This window comes from Acipenser ruthenus, chromosome 5 (assembly GCF_902713425.1).
Source record: "Acipenser ruthenus chromosome 5, fAciRut3.2 maternal haplotype, whole genome shotgun sequence".
Lineage (NCBI taxonomy): Eukaryota > Metazoa > Chordata > Actinopteri > Acipenseriformes > Acipenseridae > Acipenser > Acipenser ruthenus.
The window spans coordinates 9763701-9782664 of NC_081193.1; the positions used below are offsets into that span (position 1 = coordinate 9763701).

The 18964-nt window shown below is 38.4% G+C and overlaps 1 protein-coding gene across 3 annotated transcripts in view; it reads left to right on the forward strand.

The window, feature by feature from the left end:
* The first annotated feature begins 1789 nt into the window (after window positions 1-1789).
* Window positions 1790-18964, forward strand: part of LOC117403281 (hippocalcin-like protein 1) — a 55762-nt gene continuing 38587 nt past the window's right edge. The window contains exons 1-2 of one of the 3 annotated variants that reach the window (XM_034005315.3): window positions 1790-1943; window positions 2067-2206. The gene's annotated coding sequence lies outside the window, so the exon portion shown is untranslated. Of the gene's footprint in view, window positions 2207-18964 lie in introns of all 3 variants that reach the window. The other 2 variants (XM_059023627.1, XM_034005314.3) reach the window with 2 other exon arrangements.

The window sequence follows — 18964 nt, forward strand, 5'->3', positions numbered from 1 at the left end:
TCCTCTACAGTGTTTGAGTTCAGCTGATAGCAGTCATTGTCGTCACCAGCATGTGTCAGTTTATTTTTCCCAGGGGGGCAGTTCCACTTCCACATCCTCTTTCCTCTGGAGTTCCGGATGAGGACAGTATTCCTGTGGGTTTCAGAGATTAATTATCTCAATTATCAGGCGAGGTTCAATCATACAGTAATACTGTAAGACAAGCAGGCCCCACATGTGGTGCAGCAAGGGTGCTCCTTTGAAAATGGGAACAAAATGAGTTCCAGGCAGGTGTAAGGACTGAAAACAAATCTTCTTCCACTCCAGTGACTGATGGTATCTTAATTTTGTTAGAATTTTCACTTCTTATTTATTCATGCTTCTGTGCTGGGGTTTTAGTGGCAGTTCTGAAGAGTTGCTAATGGAGTGCTTCTAGGATAAAGAATGCAATGTGTCTGTTCTCAGTCCCACACAAACAACAGCATATTACTGTTATACAACCCTAGCTGAACCATTATCAGAGCACAACATCACTAGCAAAGGAAGCAGAATTTATTTTGAACAGATGTTGCACAGTGGTCCTGATAAGGTAACTAATATTGATATGGTTCTATGGTACTGCAATGGATAACCAGTATTTGCTCATACCACTGTGATGCCATTGGTTTTCCAACATGAAAATGTTTTTCTCTGTGGCAGCATTCTATCAATCGCTCATACATTCTCTGTACTGCTACAGTGGCCCTTGAGTACAGAGACATTGCATTTCCATTGCTGCATTACATCGTCTGCCTCTGTACCCCTTTAGTAATGCTAATGGGGAACCAATACCCCAGATTCATGATTCCAGCCAGTGCCACATTTCAGGCCGGCCCAGGACAGGGCTGGTATGTAAAACGTCAGGCCTGTGCGGCGCTGTTCTGTCAAGGGAAAGGGGCAGCATCAGAGGGAGCACCCGGGACACAGGCACCACTGATCCAATAACGCTGGAACAAAGCAAAAGCAGCTGACCATGTTGTTTCAAGAAACAGTCATGCAGGTTGAAGATGCTGCGTGTCTAGTTACCAAACTAATCCGACTGTTGTTAACCTGTGATAGGGTTTTATTCACCAGGTGCGTATCCAGTAAGAAACCAGTAATGCGTTCAAATTCCTAACTCTCTTGCTGGTCACCAGCTCAGTAGCATCAATTGCCACGTTCCTTACACAATAAAGCAGGTGCAAAAAAGTTTATTGTGTTTAATATCCATAGCATAACACTAATAATACATGATTACAGTATTCTGTTCAATCGCAGACCGACCTGAATAAAAGTGTGTGACAATCCTTGTCATGACTGATTTATGAGTCTTAAAAAATGACTTGATTCTACGAGTTCATTGTAAAATAATGCTGCTTGTGCAAGACCTGACCTTTGAGTTTGGGACATGAATATGTGGTCTTAAGCCTGTGACTGCTGAAAACGAATCCTTAAGTTTGTAAAGCTTTAAGGATCAATTTTAGCATTTTAATCTACAGCACCAGCAGGCCTTCACTTGTCTACTTCCTGCCTGTAAGCTTTGTTGGTTGTGGTTATGTAGTACAGATAAAGGGGGTGGAATGTACTAAATGTTTGGTGGGGGTGGGTGGGTCGGAAACATCACAATTAAAAAAAAAATGCTTGGTATAAAACAGAAGCCTAAACATTTTAGACTTATAATTATGCTACAGAGGTGTCATATATTTCCTTCTCAAAAATGACAATAAATCATGAAAAATGGTAAAAACAGAACGAGAGTGGATCCCTCCTCCTCTCCCGCAGATTGGGAGGGTCCATTAACAAGTTACAATGTACTGAGCTCTGTCTGTAGCTGGTCTTTCCTGACATGGAACAGAGCTTCTGTTGTTGAACAAACCTTCTCATTAACACATGATGTCAATTGAACCTGCTTGATATACAGAGAAAGTAACAGCTTTACTACTCCGGTACACTTTTTCTTTTTTCAAAAGACTTTCTGTGTTACTGTTACCAACTTGGCATTCTCGTTGTTTTCTTGCTGATTCACCGGGAGGATTATATTGTTCATTTCCTTTTTGTCTTCTCTTAAGTTAAATGAATGTGTGAGTAAAGAAGGAAAGAAAGCCAGAAAAGAGAAAACGGCAGTTTTACAACACCTGTGCAGCAGATCTCCTATAGAAACAACGAAAACAAGACGGTCTGAAAAAAAAAAGTGGTTGTAAAGAAGTTGGTAAGTAACTGTCTTTGTATAATTATTTAGTCTGATCTATGTATGTGTTCTGAAATGAAATTGGATCCTTAATTTAAATTGAAATGCTGTACAGTGAGATGTAGTAGTAAACTTTAAGTGTAATAGCGGTAGCACTTATTACATATCAGTTTCTTAAGTTGATGCTTTAGTGTTTTGACAGATCAAGTTGAAACTTTCAGACCGCTGTCCAAATATTCTCTTGGGGTAAGATAACTTGGCAGCGTTGCAAAATAGTTGGGTGCGTTGTACTGCACCCCGTCGAGTTCCATAAGCAGGAGCGGTTTTTGGCACACGCAACCCATGCAATTGTATGGGGCCCCTGTTGTCATGACTCAGTTACAATTAAATAAATAAATAAATAAATAAAAAATAAGACTCACCTCAAGTCTCCACCAGAGTGGATAAGTTATTAGCCATTTTACCGTTTATTTTATTTATAAGCCACAAGCCAAGTTCACGGCCGTAGGTGCCGCGTAATCATGGAACCCACGATTTAAGCGAAAAACTGTAAGGCATTTTAAAATGAATTAATTTTGACACACTGCAAACAAAGTTCGCTTGCGCGTTCCGCCAGTGCTGCAAACTTGAGGTGAATACATGATGTATAGCGTGTAGTGTCTGTCACGCGTAGGGCTGTGTGTTTGAATGAATCTGAAACTAATTAAAATAAATACACAATGTATGGTCGTGACCTCTTGCGATACTCGATTACATCTACAAGGGAAATCTGCCGGACCTGTACCGGCTTAACCTGAGTATTATTGACTTTCGTCTGCTGTTGACTGTGCCACAGAAGCGTCAGGGGAGAGAAGTGTTTCTTGTCTAAACATGAAAATATTTAAAGTAAATAATTAAAAAAACTACTTTTCTACAATGCCGCAGGAAAGGTTCATTTCTAACTGTCTCTGTGTGTTATTTTTTTGCGATGGTTGTAGTAAAATGCAATCTATTTAATAGTGTAGTTGTTGCTGTGTTTGAAAGTCATGGTATCGTGGTATTAGTGGTAGGAACAGGGACTAGGGGCCCCGGAATCAAGCTTTGCATGGGGCCACGGTGGGACAAACGCCACCAAAACGGTGAAGTCTCATGTTATATCTTATAACATTTTGAATAGCTTTAATCACATCACAGCATTTCTGTTAAACCACACTGGTCTGTCAGTTCGCTATTAAAACTTGAAAAACAGTTAAAATTCAGGTTACATTGATAGTAAAATATTAGTTACATTCCTACGGGGTGGGTTATGCTGACATGGGTATATATGTGTGTATCTATCTATCTATCTATATATCTATATATCTGTATTGTCGTTCACGTTCAGTCAAGTCGGTTAATAATAATAATAATAATAATAATAATAATAATAATAATAATAAAACTCCATGTTTGTAATAAAAGTATTTAAACAGGAAATTAAACAGAAATACCGTACGCTAGGTCGGGAGTTTCAGCCAGCTTACCCAAGTAGCCCTCTACACTTCGTTCAGCAAGGACCCAATGGGATATCTGTATGTGGAGGAGCGGGCTCCGAGAATGGACTACAGACTGTTAACATTATAAAATGAGTTCAAAATCTTCAAGAAATTTAGTAAAATGATTATTCTAAATACAGGGCTTTACCATCAACGAATTGTCAGTTAAGCATGTTGCCGTTGTATCGTGTTTTATATTACTCACTATGCATAATAATATAAAACAATATTTCTGCAAGCGATATGTTCAATACTTTGTGATGAATTTCACACACTAGCCTACTTATCAAGTAGGATCTTTAAAATATGTTCATATTTAGTCCTGTAAAATTGGACAATGTATGTTTAAAATAGCTAAAACATTATGCTGCTTTGTTATGTTATTATTATTATTATTATTATTATTATTATTATTATTATTATTATTATTATTATTATTATTATTATTATTATTATTTATTTCTTAGCAGACGCCCTTATCCAGGGCGACTTACAATCGTAAGCAAATACATTTCAAGTGTTACAATACAAGTAATACAATAAGAGCAAGAAATACAATAACTTTTGTTCAAGCAAAGTACAAGTGTGACAAACCACAATTCAATAATACAGCAGATAATAGTGATAGTTACATCAGGATATGATTAAATAGTGATAGTTACATCAGGATGTGATTAAATACAAAGTACTACAGGTTAAACACTTGGCAAATTACAGTATTCTGAAGTACAGGATTAAATGCAGTAAAATAGGGGGCAGATAAGAGCAAAATAAAGCACATTTAAATGAAGGGTGCTAGTGTCCCAGGATACAAACAGAGGAGTTCTACAGGTGCTGTTTGAAGAGGTGAGTCTTAAGGAGGTGCCGGAATGTGGACAGGGACTGGGCAGTCCTGATGTGATGAAGTTTGTTCTGCACTAATTGGCTTTAAATTCAAAGGTTAACTTTTTAATTTTTCTGTAATTTGCACGTAACTGCTGTCACCGACTTGGCAGGTTAGCACACCAAACAATGTACTGCTGGAGGTGTACATCATTCACTGTGGAAACAACAGAAAATGCTACTTGTTGAATAAAACAAAGCTGCAGAATGGAGCATATTTGATAATGAAATACCACCTCCCCACAAGTTATTATTTATTATTATTATTTGTTTATTTAGCAGACGCTTTTATCCAAGGCGACTTACAGAGACTAGGGTGTGTGAACTATGCATCAGCTGCAGAGTCACTTACAACTACGTCTCACCCGAAAGACGGAGCACAAGGAGGTTAAGGGACTTGCTCAGGGTCACACAATGAGTCAGTGGCTGAGGTGGGATTTGAACCGGGGACCTTCTGGTTACAAGCCTTTTTCTTTAACCACTGGACCACACAGCCTCCTATGTTTGATCTCTTATTTTCTGGTTTTATCCACATACATCAAATACCAGTGTACTTTATGTTGTCAAAAGACATTTGTTCTGCAAACCGCTTCACAATCTGAACATGTGTAAATGCATTCTATAGTACTGTCAATACTATACTGTTCCAGTACCATTCCTCAGTGTTTGTATGACAGCAACCCAGTAGGGGTTTACACATTTCAAATAAAAAGTGATTTTATATGGGTGCTGTGTTGTTTTTTTTTGTTGTTGGTCAGCAATACAGCTGCCAGTGAAGAGTGCTGGTAAATAATTATTTTATTATTATTTATTTCTTAGCAGACGCCCTTATCCAGGGCGACTTACAATCGTAAGCAAATACATTTCAAGTGTTACAATACAAGTAATACAATAAGAGCAATAATATTTCCAATGTACCCGACAACAGAACTTTTAACATAAAACCAACAACCGAAAGGCAACTGAGATCTCCCTGTCTTCCACCGTTCTAGCTCTTCAACACAGGCATTTATGAGGTAGTTTTTTTCAGGCTTCCAGCCTTTCTGTGTTTATATAAGTGTGCCATGGACTTTAGAACAACCCACCCAGCTGATTCACACACACTTCTGCTCATTGTATTAAAAGAAAAGCTTTTTTCTTTTCTTTTGGTTTCCTTTCTACTAATCTTCCAAGACCTCTGGTGCATTAACATTTGGACGTTCTCTGCACTGAGTATCCTGTTCTGCTCCGTGGGAATAGAGCGGGTGGATTTGCATTAACAACAAGAAGTTATTAGTGTAAATGCTGCATGTTTAATATATTCATTCATGTTAATGCATTCTACTGGGGAATGTAAATTAAGAACCAACCTTAGAGGTTTGGAAATGTATTTATTAAAATCTTCTGGTGGGTATGTGAAGGAGGGTTGATAATTTTGTTTTGTTCACTTCTGTGCTATTGTTCCCCATTTTGTATTAACTGGAGAACCTCCTGAAGTTTCACACCTGCTGTCATTAGCCGCTGGCACTGTGAACTTGGTATAACAGGTTGACGCTGCATCCCTTGAAAAGTAACTTTTGAGTTCAGTTTTCAACATAGGGCCACATGCATTCTACAGAGGAAATTCAGTAGTCTCCAATCTAGTTTAAAACGTATCCTAACAACATCAGGATCCCACATTACAGTGCAGCCGCCCAGCACAGAGGAAAAGTGATTGCTGTGTCAGTAGTGCAGTATAAACAGTATGGAAGAGGGGTCTTTTATTGAACATTGAACTGCACGGTTTATTAATCAAATACAGCAGTGCAGTGACTGACAAATGTGTTTTTCCAAGGCTAGCCTAGGGCTGTCTGCAGTCTAAATGTGCCTGTGAAGTAGTAGCAATGCGACTGGGATATCCCAAGCCCAACATAAGAGTAACACAATCCTGAAATAAGACACCCTAGGGTCAAGTAGGGTTTATTATGTTGTTTTGGTAGAATGATTTTGTCACGGTGCCTGTCTGCCTTTGGAAAATATATTTTAAATGAATAATTTGATCAGTAGGATAAAACATAGGCTTTTGAAAGAGGGAAAGGTCCTCTAGCCAACCCAATTCAAATATTTGATGCCAAATGATTGTCTATTAAATTATTCAGAGTGCATTCACTTATGGCAGCAATAACATGGAGAGCTCATAGGAGGGATGAGTAAAAAAGAAAAGTGGGAGTCCAGTAAGAAGTCTATTACTAAACCTCATTTACTGTAGGGTGTGTAGAACTGAAACACACACACACACACACACACACACTGTTTACCTCTGACTTTAATATTCTCAATAATTGAAGTATCACACAATAATTTGATATATACATATTACATACTATTTTATTTTTTTATATTTTTAATTGGTGAGGATTTAACTCTAGGACTGCAACAAAGGATGCACATTGACCTTCAAAGGTTAGGAACACATTACCGAAAGAAGGTTCGAACCTTTGATGGTACTGATTTGCATAATTTACTGGCGACTTCACCAAGCTACTTGTTTATTTGATTGAAAATCCTATTTTACAGGTAATCCATATAAATGGAATACAACATTCACATGTAGTTTAAAAATACGCTGTATAGAACAGTAATCATGTATTTACACTTAAACAACTGCAGCAGACTGAGGCAAAACAAAGCTTTATTTAACAGTCAGCGTTCCAAGCAGGTTATCAGTCAATCACATTTTACTACTACTAAAAATAATAATAATAATAATATAGATTGGTTGTGCCTCCGTGTACGAGTCGCTTGCACAGTTTCCATTCAACTTTTTTTTTAGTTTATCTGGGCAATTAACAAAAAAATCCCAAACAGCAGAGGGGTTTCGAGACATTTCTTTCAAAACAGCTTACGCTATACAACGCTTTGCTGTTGAGATGGCGAATGAAGAAATTAAAGGTTTGCCTCTGGATAACACAAGCTGGAGCGCGAAGGGGCGGACGGAGCTCAGTTTTTTAAATTTTTTTTAAAATGTTGGCGTGATTTTTTTATATATTTCAAACATATTCTACCATAGCTTTTCACATATTTTACTGAAGCATTACAACCGCTGTGCTTTGGATACTATACCCTGCTCCATACACGGCAGCGGCGCCATATAGAGTTGCTACCTATAGCGATTTGGCAATGGATTTTAATACAACAACTTTTGTTTACATAATATGCATTATACAAATCAAAAGATCAAATTTTGCATGCGAGTGATTTAATGTGCGATTTATAATATTCACACATTGCGTAAATGCAACTTGACGAACCTTCGAAGGTTTAAAACTACCTTCGAATTCCTGGCTAGTGAACGAACCTTCGACACAGCCCTATTGAACTCCAAGCTTATGTCCACTTGATATAGACTGGGGTGGCTCCTACATCAAAACATGAATTCATTAAAAAAAAAAAATGCAACAGATACAACAGTGAGGATGAAGGCGTTACTTGGATACCCCTATTTGTGGTAAAGGTCACACTGCTTCCTGTTAATTGATTGTGGTAAAGGTGGGGACACTGATTGCTTTATTTGCTTGTGGGATGTGGCATTGATTAGGAAAAATGGTTCATGACAAAGAAAGGAAGAAACAGTTTCCCAAGGCAAGACAAAAACGGATAAGAGAACCACTTTGACTGAAACTGGGCAAAAAGGATGAAACAGGAAACATGTTATAAGAGGAGCTACACTATATTCAGGATTCCAGCTGTTTTAATAATTACATTTACCAGACATCATAATTGCTACCCTCTCTGCCTCAATCATTTAAATATCGATTTCAGCACAAATATTGTTCTCGGCAGCAAGTTAAAATTGAATGGCATGAAAACAAAGCAGCAGCTCCTGTAGTCCTAAAAGCATGGTAAAATAATTCCTGGTTAGTGAAATTTTACAGACCAGAGATGTCATTTAGAAAAGCCTCCCCTGAGCATGGTTTTATGACCCTTAATTCAGATGAGACGGGATGATAGGGGGAATGCTTTATGCTTTTTTTAAAGGAAAATTAGAGGGGTAATTTAGCCTACTAACAGGTAAAAAAAAAAAAAAAAAGAAAACCAGAAACCGTATATCCCTCAGAGACACAGTATTGGGAAACCCAGAGGTGCCTCACAATCCAATACTGTAAATGTGCTCTGCAGCAGTAAGAGGTGACCTCTGTCAGGAGATAGCCATCAAGCATCTGCATTGTTGAAATGTAATTAGATATGCCTCCACTTTCCTCAAAGCAATCTTCTAAAACTATTTCTTTTTTTTTTTTTTAGCAGGGAGGTCATTCTCTGTGTTCCGTTCCCAGCACTGAAGGGTATTCCCTTTGTAGCCTACTACTCGGCTCACACACAGGGAGTAGTGCTGTATCCAGAGTCTGGAACCTTGTGCTGTAAAAGTACCTTGTTTGAGGGTGTTAATAGCATTCCAAACCAGCCTTCTGTTTGAGATCTGAATATGTTGCCAAACTTATTACCTAAAATATGCTGTCTGGTTGTCATAAAGAAACTCTGAATCCCATGTAGGATTATCGGCTGGTGCCTCAGTAATCTTTCAAAAGACTGTTGATGACACAGTTTCAGTGCTGATTGCAAGTTCAGGTCTGTAGTTTGCCCTTTCATATCAGAACCCCGTAACACACAATGCAGATTGCTGCCTCCTGTTCTCTGTAGGTTGTAAGGTGGAATGCAAAAACCCAATCCCATCATTTATTTGGCATTCAGAGCTTTGTTATAGCTTGGTGTCCAATTTCTTTTGATCGCTTTTTATTTTCTGAACAAATCTGTCTCATCGAGCAGGGAGATGGAAAACAAATATGCTGTGGAAATGCATTAGCTGTACAAAAGAACGATCAAAGCCATGGTGATAGGAGTTTCAGTATGTGTGTGTGTGTGTGTGTCTGTCAAATTGTTTAATCAATGTACTGTACAGCGGCTGTCACTGCTGCTTTTATTTTCTTTAGTACTGCTGCATTTCTTATTCTGTGTTAGAGACGTTAATCTTGTGAGTGTATGTTTCAGTAAACAAGTATGTTAGCAATACAGTATGCATCCCCTGCCAAGTCAGAGCTCCCAGTAACATGAAATAGATTATCGTGACCTAAAGTACATATACATGCTTATGTAACAGAGTAACACACGCAGACAGACGTGGAGGTGCCTGCGTGTATCGGATTTTTGATACACTGGGTAACATGTTCCACAGAATGGCCTAACCAACTCTGATATAAGACAAATGAATATACAAAGGCACAGTCACTTCTGCTGTATGCCTGCTGTCATGGATATGCATTCCCAGACGGGATAATCAAGGCATGTCCTGGCCAGCATTTGTTGACTTTTAATTCTGAAAAGCGTGCGAGAGCTGCTGCTAGTGGATCACATTAAATCAATGAGACTGTAATAAAAACTACTGCAACCAATGACAGAGAATTAACAAATGTATTTTTGTGCTAATAGCCATTAGTACTCTAGTACAATTGATGTCACGTGCATCACAGCAGTATATGTGGTTTTACTAAGATATGCCAAATTAAAATGCATCAACTACAATATATTTCATTGTATACAATTTGTATAAAGTGCTAACTTAGCTGTACGTGTACAATGTAACAAAAATATGTAAGACTGAAATATAATGGTGTTGTTTTTTTGTTTTTTTTTTACTATTAAATGATTAGAAATAACTGAGAATTATTACATGACCTCATCTTAATGTAAAATCTAATACACTGGGCGATCTTAGAACTGAGTGAAATAATATTTTTTTACTAGCAATGCTAGAAAAAAGGATTTGAGAAAAGCGAAATTCAACAAGTGTTTTGAATTTGCCAACCTATCAAATAGTACTAATACTATAGCAATTTATTCGCCCCTTTCCAAATATATTGATATTTTACTCGGTTTCAAATGTAATAGCAAAATGGTCAGTATAAAGTTTAATTTAGCCAAATTTGTACAAATTTAAAAAACTAGCCCTACTGTTCATTTCAAAGGGGAGTTTATTTTAAACACAATATTTCAAACATATTTCGTTGAACAAAATCTAAAATTCCCCAAAGTGCCCCATAGTGTGTTTCAGACTTTGAACTTGATCTGCTTTTCCTCACGCTAAGGCAGAGTTAGCAGCCTGCTTTATACTGCTTGTTGCTATGTGAAGTATGCAGAGCAATGTAATTAAGAAACAATACCGGGGTGGTGAAGACATTGTGCTTTATCCATAGGTGTGTGTAATACAACAAATTCATTGCAGGAATGAAAAAGTGTGGAATGCACTGGAGCGCTCTTTACATGTGCACAGCTATTACATAAGAAAGTTTACAAATGAGAGGAGGCCATTCGGCCCATCTTGCTCGTTTGGTTGTTAGTAGCTTATTGATCCCAGAATCTCATCAAGCAGCTTCTTGAAGGATCCCAGGGTGTCCGCTTCAACAACATTACTGGGGAGTTGGTTCCAGACCCTCACAATTCTCTGTGTAAAAAAGTGCCTCCTATTTTCTGTTCTGAATGCCCCTTTATCTAATCTCCATTTGTGACCCCTGGTCCTTGTTTTTTTTTTCAGGTCGAAAAAGTCTCTTGAGTCGACATTGTCAATACCTTTTAGAATTTTGAGTGCTTGAATCAGATCGCCGCATAGTCTTCTTTGTTCAAGACTGAATAGATTCAATTCTTTGCGCTCTTTCGACAGCAGCTATATCCTTTTTGTAACGAGGTGACCAAAACTGAACACAATATTCTAGATGAGGTCTTACTAATGCATTGTAAAGTTTTAACATTACTTCCCTTGATTTAAATTCAACACTTTTCACAATATAGCCGAGCATCTTGTTAGCCTTTTTTTATAGCTTCCCCACATTGTCTAGATGATTTCCTAAGGTTACAGTACCAGGACATTGTCTTGCATCCCATGTTTATTCTTGGCATGAACTATTTTTTCCAACAGACTTGGAAGAGGATGTTGGAAGAAACGGACAAGAAATCCTCCTATTAATATGTCATAGTTCCTGCTTTGACATTTGCACACCCACCCACACACGCATGCATGCATGCACGCACGCACGCACGCACACACATATCCAACACTCACCAGCTAACTGGTTTTCCATTTCACTGTTCTGTGCATCAGTAGTGAAACTACACTACATCGTTTCCCTGCATGGAGGATCAGCCTTAGCCTTTGCAGTGTAGGCCCTGTTCCCCCTGAAAACGAATTCACGTTACAAGTGCAGAGCTGCAGAGTCACTTACACCAACATCTCACCCAAAAGACAGAGCACAAGGAGGTTAAGTCAGTGGCTGAGGTGGGATTTGAACCGGGGTCCTCCTGGTTACAAGCCCTTTTCTTTAGCCACTGGACCACACGGCCTCTGATGGATGGTTGCGATTAGGCTGAATGTTTTGGGTGAGGTTTATATTTGGCGTTAGATTTATGTGTAGATTTTTCTACTCCACTACTCCGCTCGCTCCACTGGCTCCCGATCACCGCTCGCATCCAGTTCAAGACTCTTGTACTAGCCTACAGATGCCTTGACCAGTCTGCACCCAGCTACCTCCAGACCCTCATCTCTCCCTACACCCCCACTCGACCTCTCTGCTCCGCCTGCACTAGAAGACTAGCTCTACCACCGCTACGCTCCCTCTCTTATTACCTCTCTTAATATTATCTCACAAATGTAATACCCGCACAAATGCCCAAAAACTAGCCCAAAAATTAGGCACCCACCCAAATCCATTTTTTCATGCACAAAACAAAAATGCAAGCCCAGTTGGGTGTGAACCCACCCAATCTGGCAACACTGACCCACTTTTGTGCAGCCTGTCAAATGCTGCGTGGCCGGGCTTTACTAAGTAACCATAGGATAAAATTAATTTTCAACGCAACAAACAACCAATAAGCATCGCGGCAGATAAACTGACATTTTGTGCAGCCTGTCAGCCTTATACAAATGCACACAAAAAAAAACACCTCTCATCAGTCGACAATTTATACCTTTTTTTTAGATAATGACACAAACTGTTTTGTTCCAGTTAATGATACAAAACATATTTGTCCTGTAGTAAACTGTATGTATTTGTTTAAATGTGAAGAACGACTAAACGTACAGTATTAAAACACTGCTCTTTAATTCACTTGTTAGTTTTGTTTCTTTTTTTTCTCGCACTTGTAATGTGCTGTCATAGGCAAACGTGAAACCCGCTTTATATCACAAATTATGCCTGCACAGCAATCATGATATAAATCGGGTTCATCTGTACTTTGTACTTAACAGTCATTCTTCATACTCGCTAAGAGACAACAAATAACTTCCCATCACTATGTGGGTCTCACGCAGTTTTGTCAGTAGTGCCGGGACAATTTGAATATTTAAACAAACACTGCTTGAAATGTATTTGGTGGAAAAAAAGACCATGTGCGCATTCATTGCTTTAGCAGAATGTTTTAATGAGTGTAGTAAATCGTGCATGGGGAAACAAATGCATAAATGATTTGTGCAGCAGTCTTACTGTGATGGCCTGGAAATTAGCGTGAGTTCTGAAGTTAGAAATCTCTGTGTTATCTTTGATCCTTGTCTAACCTTCGAAGCGTGTGTTAGAAAATGTCACCAAGGCGTCTTTTTTTTTTTTTTTTTTTTCCACCTACGTAACATAGCCTGTTTTAAGATTTATTTTATCTCTATCTGATGCTGAGAGACTTGTGCATGCCTTTGTCTCCTCACGTCTTGATTACTGCAATGCCCTGCTTGCTGGTGCTTAAAACATGCTCTCAATAGGCTGCAGTATGTCCAGAACTCGGCTGCTCGAATTCTAACTAGATCTAAATCCTCTGAACATAGAACACCTGTGTTGGCATCCCTGCATTGGTTGCTTGTTAAGTCCAGGATTTGATTTTAAAATATTACTGCTGACATATAAGGCCTTGAACAGTTTGGCAACAAGGTACGTCTCCGATATGCTAATTGAATATATTTCTGTGCGAAACCTGCGATCTGCTGAAGCTGGGCTCTTTAAGAGTCCCAAAAACTAGGCTTCAGTCTATGGGAGATAGGGCATTTTGTGTTCAGTTCTGGTCACCTCGTTACAAAAAGGATATTGCTGCTCTTGAAAGAGTGCAAAGAAGAGCAACCAGAATTATCCCGGGTTTAAAAGGCATGTCGTATGCAGGCATGATTTGAATCTATTCAGTCTTGAACAAAGAAGACTACGCGGCGATCTGTTTCAAACATTCAGAATCCTAAAAGGTATAGACAATGTTGACCCAGGGGACTTCTTTAACCTGAAAAAAGAAACAAGGACCAGGGGTCACAAATGGAAATTAGATAAAGGGGCATTCAGAACAGAAAATAGGAGGCACTTTTTTAAACACAGAATTGTAAGGGTCTGGAACCAACTCCCCAGGAATGTTGTTGAAGCTGACACCCTGGGATCCTTCAAGAAGCTGCTTGATGAGTTTCTGGGATCAATAAGCTACTAACAACCAAACGAGCAAGATGGGCTGAATGGCCTCCTCTCGTTTGTAAACTTTCTTATGTTCTAATGTTCTTGTGCACCCAAGTTATGGAATGCCCTTCCACAGACAATTAAGGATTCAAAAAATGTTGATATCTTTTATTTTTCTTTTTTTATTTTGATATGGCAATGGGTTTGTTTTATTCCCAATATTTATTTTTTGCTGTAATATGGTACAAATGTATCTCTTTGTTTTGTTTTCCAGCTCATTTAAAATGAAGGAATATCTGCGTATTTGTTTCAACTTTGAAAGAATATGAAAACTCCATGCTTGTTCCAGCACTATTTGAAAGACACACATGCTTTCTGCATTATTTTATATCTACACCTACCTACAGTAAGCAGGTTGATCAGTAAAGTCATTATTGGTCAATCGCCATTCCTGCTACATTCTCACTTGTCTTGAGTGGAAGAAACCAGGGAGATACTTTTCATTTATGGATAGGGCTTTTATCCCTATCCCTGTCAAAACACAAAACAATATTTACAATGTATACACCTTTTATAAAATGCACAGGGTCTTCACCCTCCAGTTTGTAAACATGGCAGGTGTGTCTGATACTTTCTTCATAATTAACATGCGAGAGGACTGAACTTTAAAATCCTTTTTTTCTTTTTCTTCTGTAAGTATTGGGGGGGGGGGGGCACTTTTTATTCATCCATAAAATCAGCAATCTTGCCTGTGTTTAGTGTTGTTGGATAATATCCCTGTAATATCCTTGTAATTGTTAAAGCTATCCCCACTTGAAGCATGTGTTAGAGCTGTGCTCTGTAGTGAGTTATTATTATTATTATTATTATTTATTTCTTAGCAGACGCCCTTATCCAGGGCGACTTACAATTGTTACAAGATATCACATTATACATTATTTCACATTATACAGATATCACATTATTTTACATACAATTACCCATATATACAGTTGGCCTGTTTTTACTGGAGCAATCTAGGTAAAGTACCTTGCTCAAGGGTACAACAACAGTGTCCCCCACTGGGGATTGAACCCACAACCCTCGGGTCCAGAGTCCAGAGCCGTAACCACTACTCCACACTGCTGCCCAATTAATTGTTAATCCAGTGACAGAGAAAGTGTCTGTGTAATCTTATATAATTGATCAGCAGGGACTGTAGTGGATTTATTGATATGAAAGTCTTCTTATTAGGCATCTATAGTAGGAATCCTCAGCTCAGCTACTGGCACCTAGGCTAGTTATATCTCAGTCCTTAAACAATTTATAAGATAGAATGTTAGCATTAGAGTTGTCTGTTCTACTGTTATAAGAAAGATCCCAGGGAGAAGGTCAGTGTATATTATCATTCTATGGGGGGGAAAAAAAAGATTACAATCTAAGGGTGTGCTGCAGTAGAATCAGGCACAGCGTTATTGAAACAGTGTTTAAGTAATGCATTGTATTATGTTCAGCCTTGTTGTTGACAGTGAATAAGAAATAGGTGCTTGTGTTTATTTATTGTCAGTAGGCTACTTGGAAAAAGGGTCAAGAAATGATCTTCCATGAAATGAAATCTGCTGAAGTTTGATGTTATCTATCCTGATGAGAAGTGGCCAAAACAATTGTTAGTCATCCTTGTCAACTTTGTAAACCCTCAAGAGTTTTGCACTGTGATTGTCTGTGGTCATTAACATGTTAGGGGTGTGCAAAAAAGGGTTACTTGTATTTGGAATTGTTTTTAAGCAAGCAGTAAGGCACAACAGGCTGTGTGATATACTCTAATGTCACCACGCCCCGGGCGTGTTGCAAACCATGAGATGAAGCCGCGTGGCTCCAACTGCCCGTGGTGTGGTGATATTGGAGTATATCACATGCCCTGAAGTGCTTTATTACACTTATAAAATGGGTTAACTAACTAAATTGAAAAAAAAAATGTCAATAATTTAATTAACAAAAAAGCAATCCTTATTAAATATCCTTCTGCCTAAAACTGAGCTAAGAAAATTGTTCCATAGAACATTTATTTTTAAATAAAACCAAAAATGCATAATTAAAACAAACATAGTGATTTTATCGATGTTGAATTGAACATTGCCATTGAAAGTGCAGTTTTTTTCTTTATTTGATTTGTTGTACTTGTAATTCTTGGTTTCTTCAGTAAATTTTAAAGTAAAATATTATTGGCCAATTTCATCATTACACAGCACAAATGACTCTGCCTTTGTTATCCAGGGTAGTGACAGGAGGCTTCACAGTGGCGAGAAAGACGTTATTTGCATTATGGAATACCCGGTTGCTTATCAAACTGACTTTGCAGTTTACGGCTGGACAACGTGGAGACCTACTGGGCCCGTGTTAAGAAACAATTTAAAACAATGCAGGGCACAGCAGACGATGTGGAGAGAAAGGTATGGCAGGAATTGTCGAAATGCATTTCTAAACATTCTGCATCAGATCACACAGCTGCGCAGAGGGTGGAACCGGTAGCAGCGGGTAGGGCAGGAGATGCAACCGACCAGAGGAGGAGTACAGACATCGACCGGGTCCAGCGATAACAAAGCATCCACTTAACCACCAAAGTCTCTTTAGAGGGACCCAAATCTTTCTTAAAAAGCTGAAAGTTTAAGATATTTTTCTAAACTGTGTATTTTCAGAATGCTATAGGGAAATGCTGCAGTTCTGACAGAGTTCAGGGAGAAGGAGCAGAGATATCAGAGTGGCAAGTTTTGAATTTATTTGAATAGTTACTTTTGCTTTTTTCACTGCTTTAATTAATCATTGGTGTCCTATTCAGACTCATGTACACTTTGGTTTTCCAAAAGGTCAGCATTTACATAAATCTCGTCAGTCATGTTAATTGCGATAAATTCCAATGTGACTGCTGTTTTTATTTTTATTTTTTGTTTTTAATATAAAGACTAGTGGCATATGGAAATCTACTTGTGATTTGCCCCTTTTTAAAAAGAAGTGCCAACCCATGGTGATATGCTGTACTATCAACACCCCCATGTGACCTGTTTTGACCAAGCAGGATAGAGTATTTAAAAGACCCATTTTATAAGAAGTATTTATCGGCAGGTATTCAGTAAATCCATTCATTAAGTGTTTTAAAAGCCAATTGGAAGAATATTTTCCTCTCATCCAGGGCACTGACATTTTTACTGGCGAACTGGTGAACTAAGGTAGTAAACTGACAAATGGAAATGAAATACCTGCCGATTTTTAAATACTTCTTAAGCATGATTCGCACTAGACTAAGAAACCAAGTGTCCTCAGAGTTGGTCATAAACAGGGGACATCTAGTAACCTCCCAGACGTGGATTGTGTTTTTATCAAGGGAAGTCAGTAAATTCAAAACTAAATGCAATGTTGTGGCCAGAGAAGGCTCTTTTGTCCATGATTGGTAAACAGTGAACCAGGTGTAAATAACACATTTTGTTGTACCTTCTTTTCCAAATGCTAGAATAACCATTTCGTCCTTTGAGTGATATGTATTTCCATACATATCTTCAATTGCACTGTTAAAAGCATTCATTTTTTAAGCGTCACCAATTATGTTTTGTATTTTCACCCGTGCCCAGTTTGGTTCTGCCCAATCGTAGCGCTGTACTGAACTGGAGAATCTCGGGACAGATCGTACCAATTTTAATATTATATTACGGTATATTGTGAAGGCTGGTATTGTTTTGAGACGAATACCCCGGAAATGCTATATCAATTGTAACACAACACTGACATGGTCGATTCACACGGGAGTAAAAAGACACAGGATGCCTGAGTTTGAAATTTTAGAGATTACTGTAAAAAAATCAGAGGACCTCTCTGAAAATTATCTGTGATAAAAAAGAAATGGACGGTTCGCATGGGGCTAAATTTCACCAATGTTGGTAAAAATTCCAAAACCACCTGTTTATGTGGTGATTTTTAGTCCTGTGTGAATCAGGCTTCAAAGACAGTCCCGAGTAAGTTTTTACACACCCCTAAAGTCTACCTAAGTATTATCTAAGTAGAGTTAAAGTAATGACATATGGTTCACAGGTGCAATCAAAGAAAAACAAAAAAATGCTGTGAATATTAATGCCACTTAGATTGCTTCAAGGTTATGTGTTGTTTCTGAAGTTCCTTGATAATCAGACTTGAGTCCAGTAATACTGCACTCCGGTTCTCTGAGCTTCCCTTTATTAGAGGTTATTCTATACTTAGTTAAGCTTTTATAAGGTATCACTGCACCTTTTGGCATTGTAACCCACAGATAATGGGTTAAATCCTGACCAGTCAAGCTACATTTGGTTTGTCAAGTACATCTGTTTGATTAATTTGCATGTGCTGTGTACAGTGTACCTTAGAATACCATTTATTTGGAATTTGGCTCAAGTTTGGCGCAATGTTGTGCACTGGAGCTGAACAATCATATGGTATGTTTAGTGATGGATTACAGGAGTAGAAGTAAAGAGAGTAAGCAGATTTCTAAGAGCTGTAAGTAGCCTATTGACAGTGGGAGTCTGACTAGTTGTAGTGTCTCTGTTCCAGACTATAGCTCAGCAACCAAGGACTAGCAGTGTGTTGTACATCTTTAAGGAATGGTAATCTTTCAGTCTAACGAAGGGCTTCTTGTCTTCTTGTTATAAAAGGTAGGCGGCTCATGTCGAGTTACACTGCTGTTTTACACATCAGAAGCTCAGCTGCAGAACGAGAGACATTCTTTCAGTTACAGAGGGCAGCGAAGTAGACTGGGGGCCAGTTCATAATAACTACAAAAAATCTGACCGCTGATTCATGAGTTTATAATTTAAATGCTCATATCACAAAACTGTAAGTTTCGTTTGCTACGTTCAGACAATGATCTGTTCTCTGAGCGAGCAGGGGAAAAAAATAGATCAATTAATTGAATCTAAAGGGACCTAGAATGAAAAGGCTGGCATTTCTGTCACTGTCTGTAATAT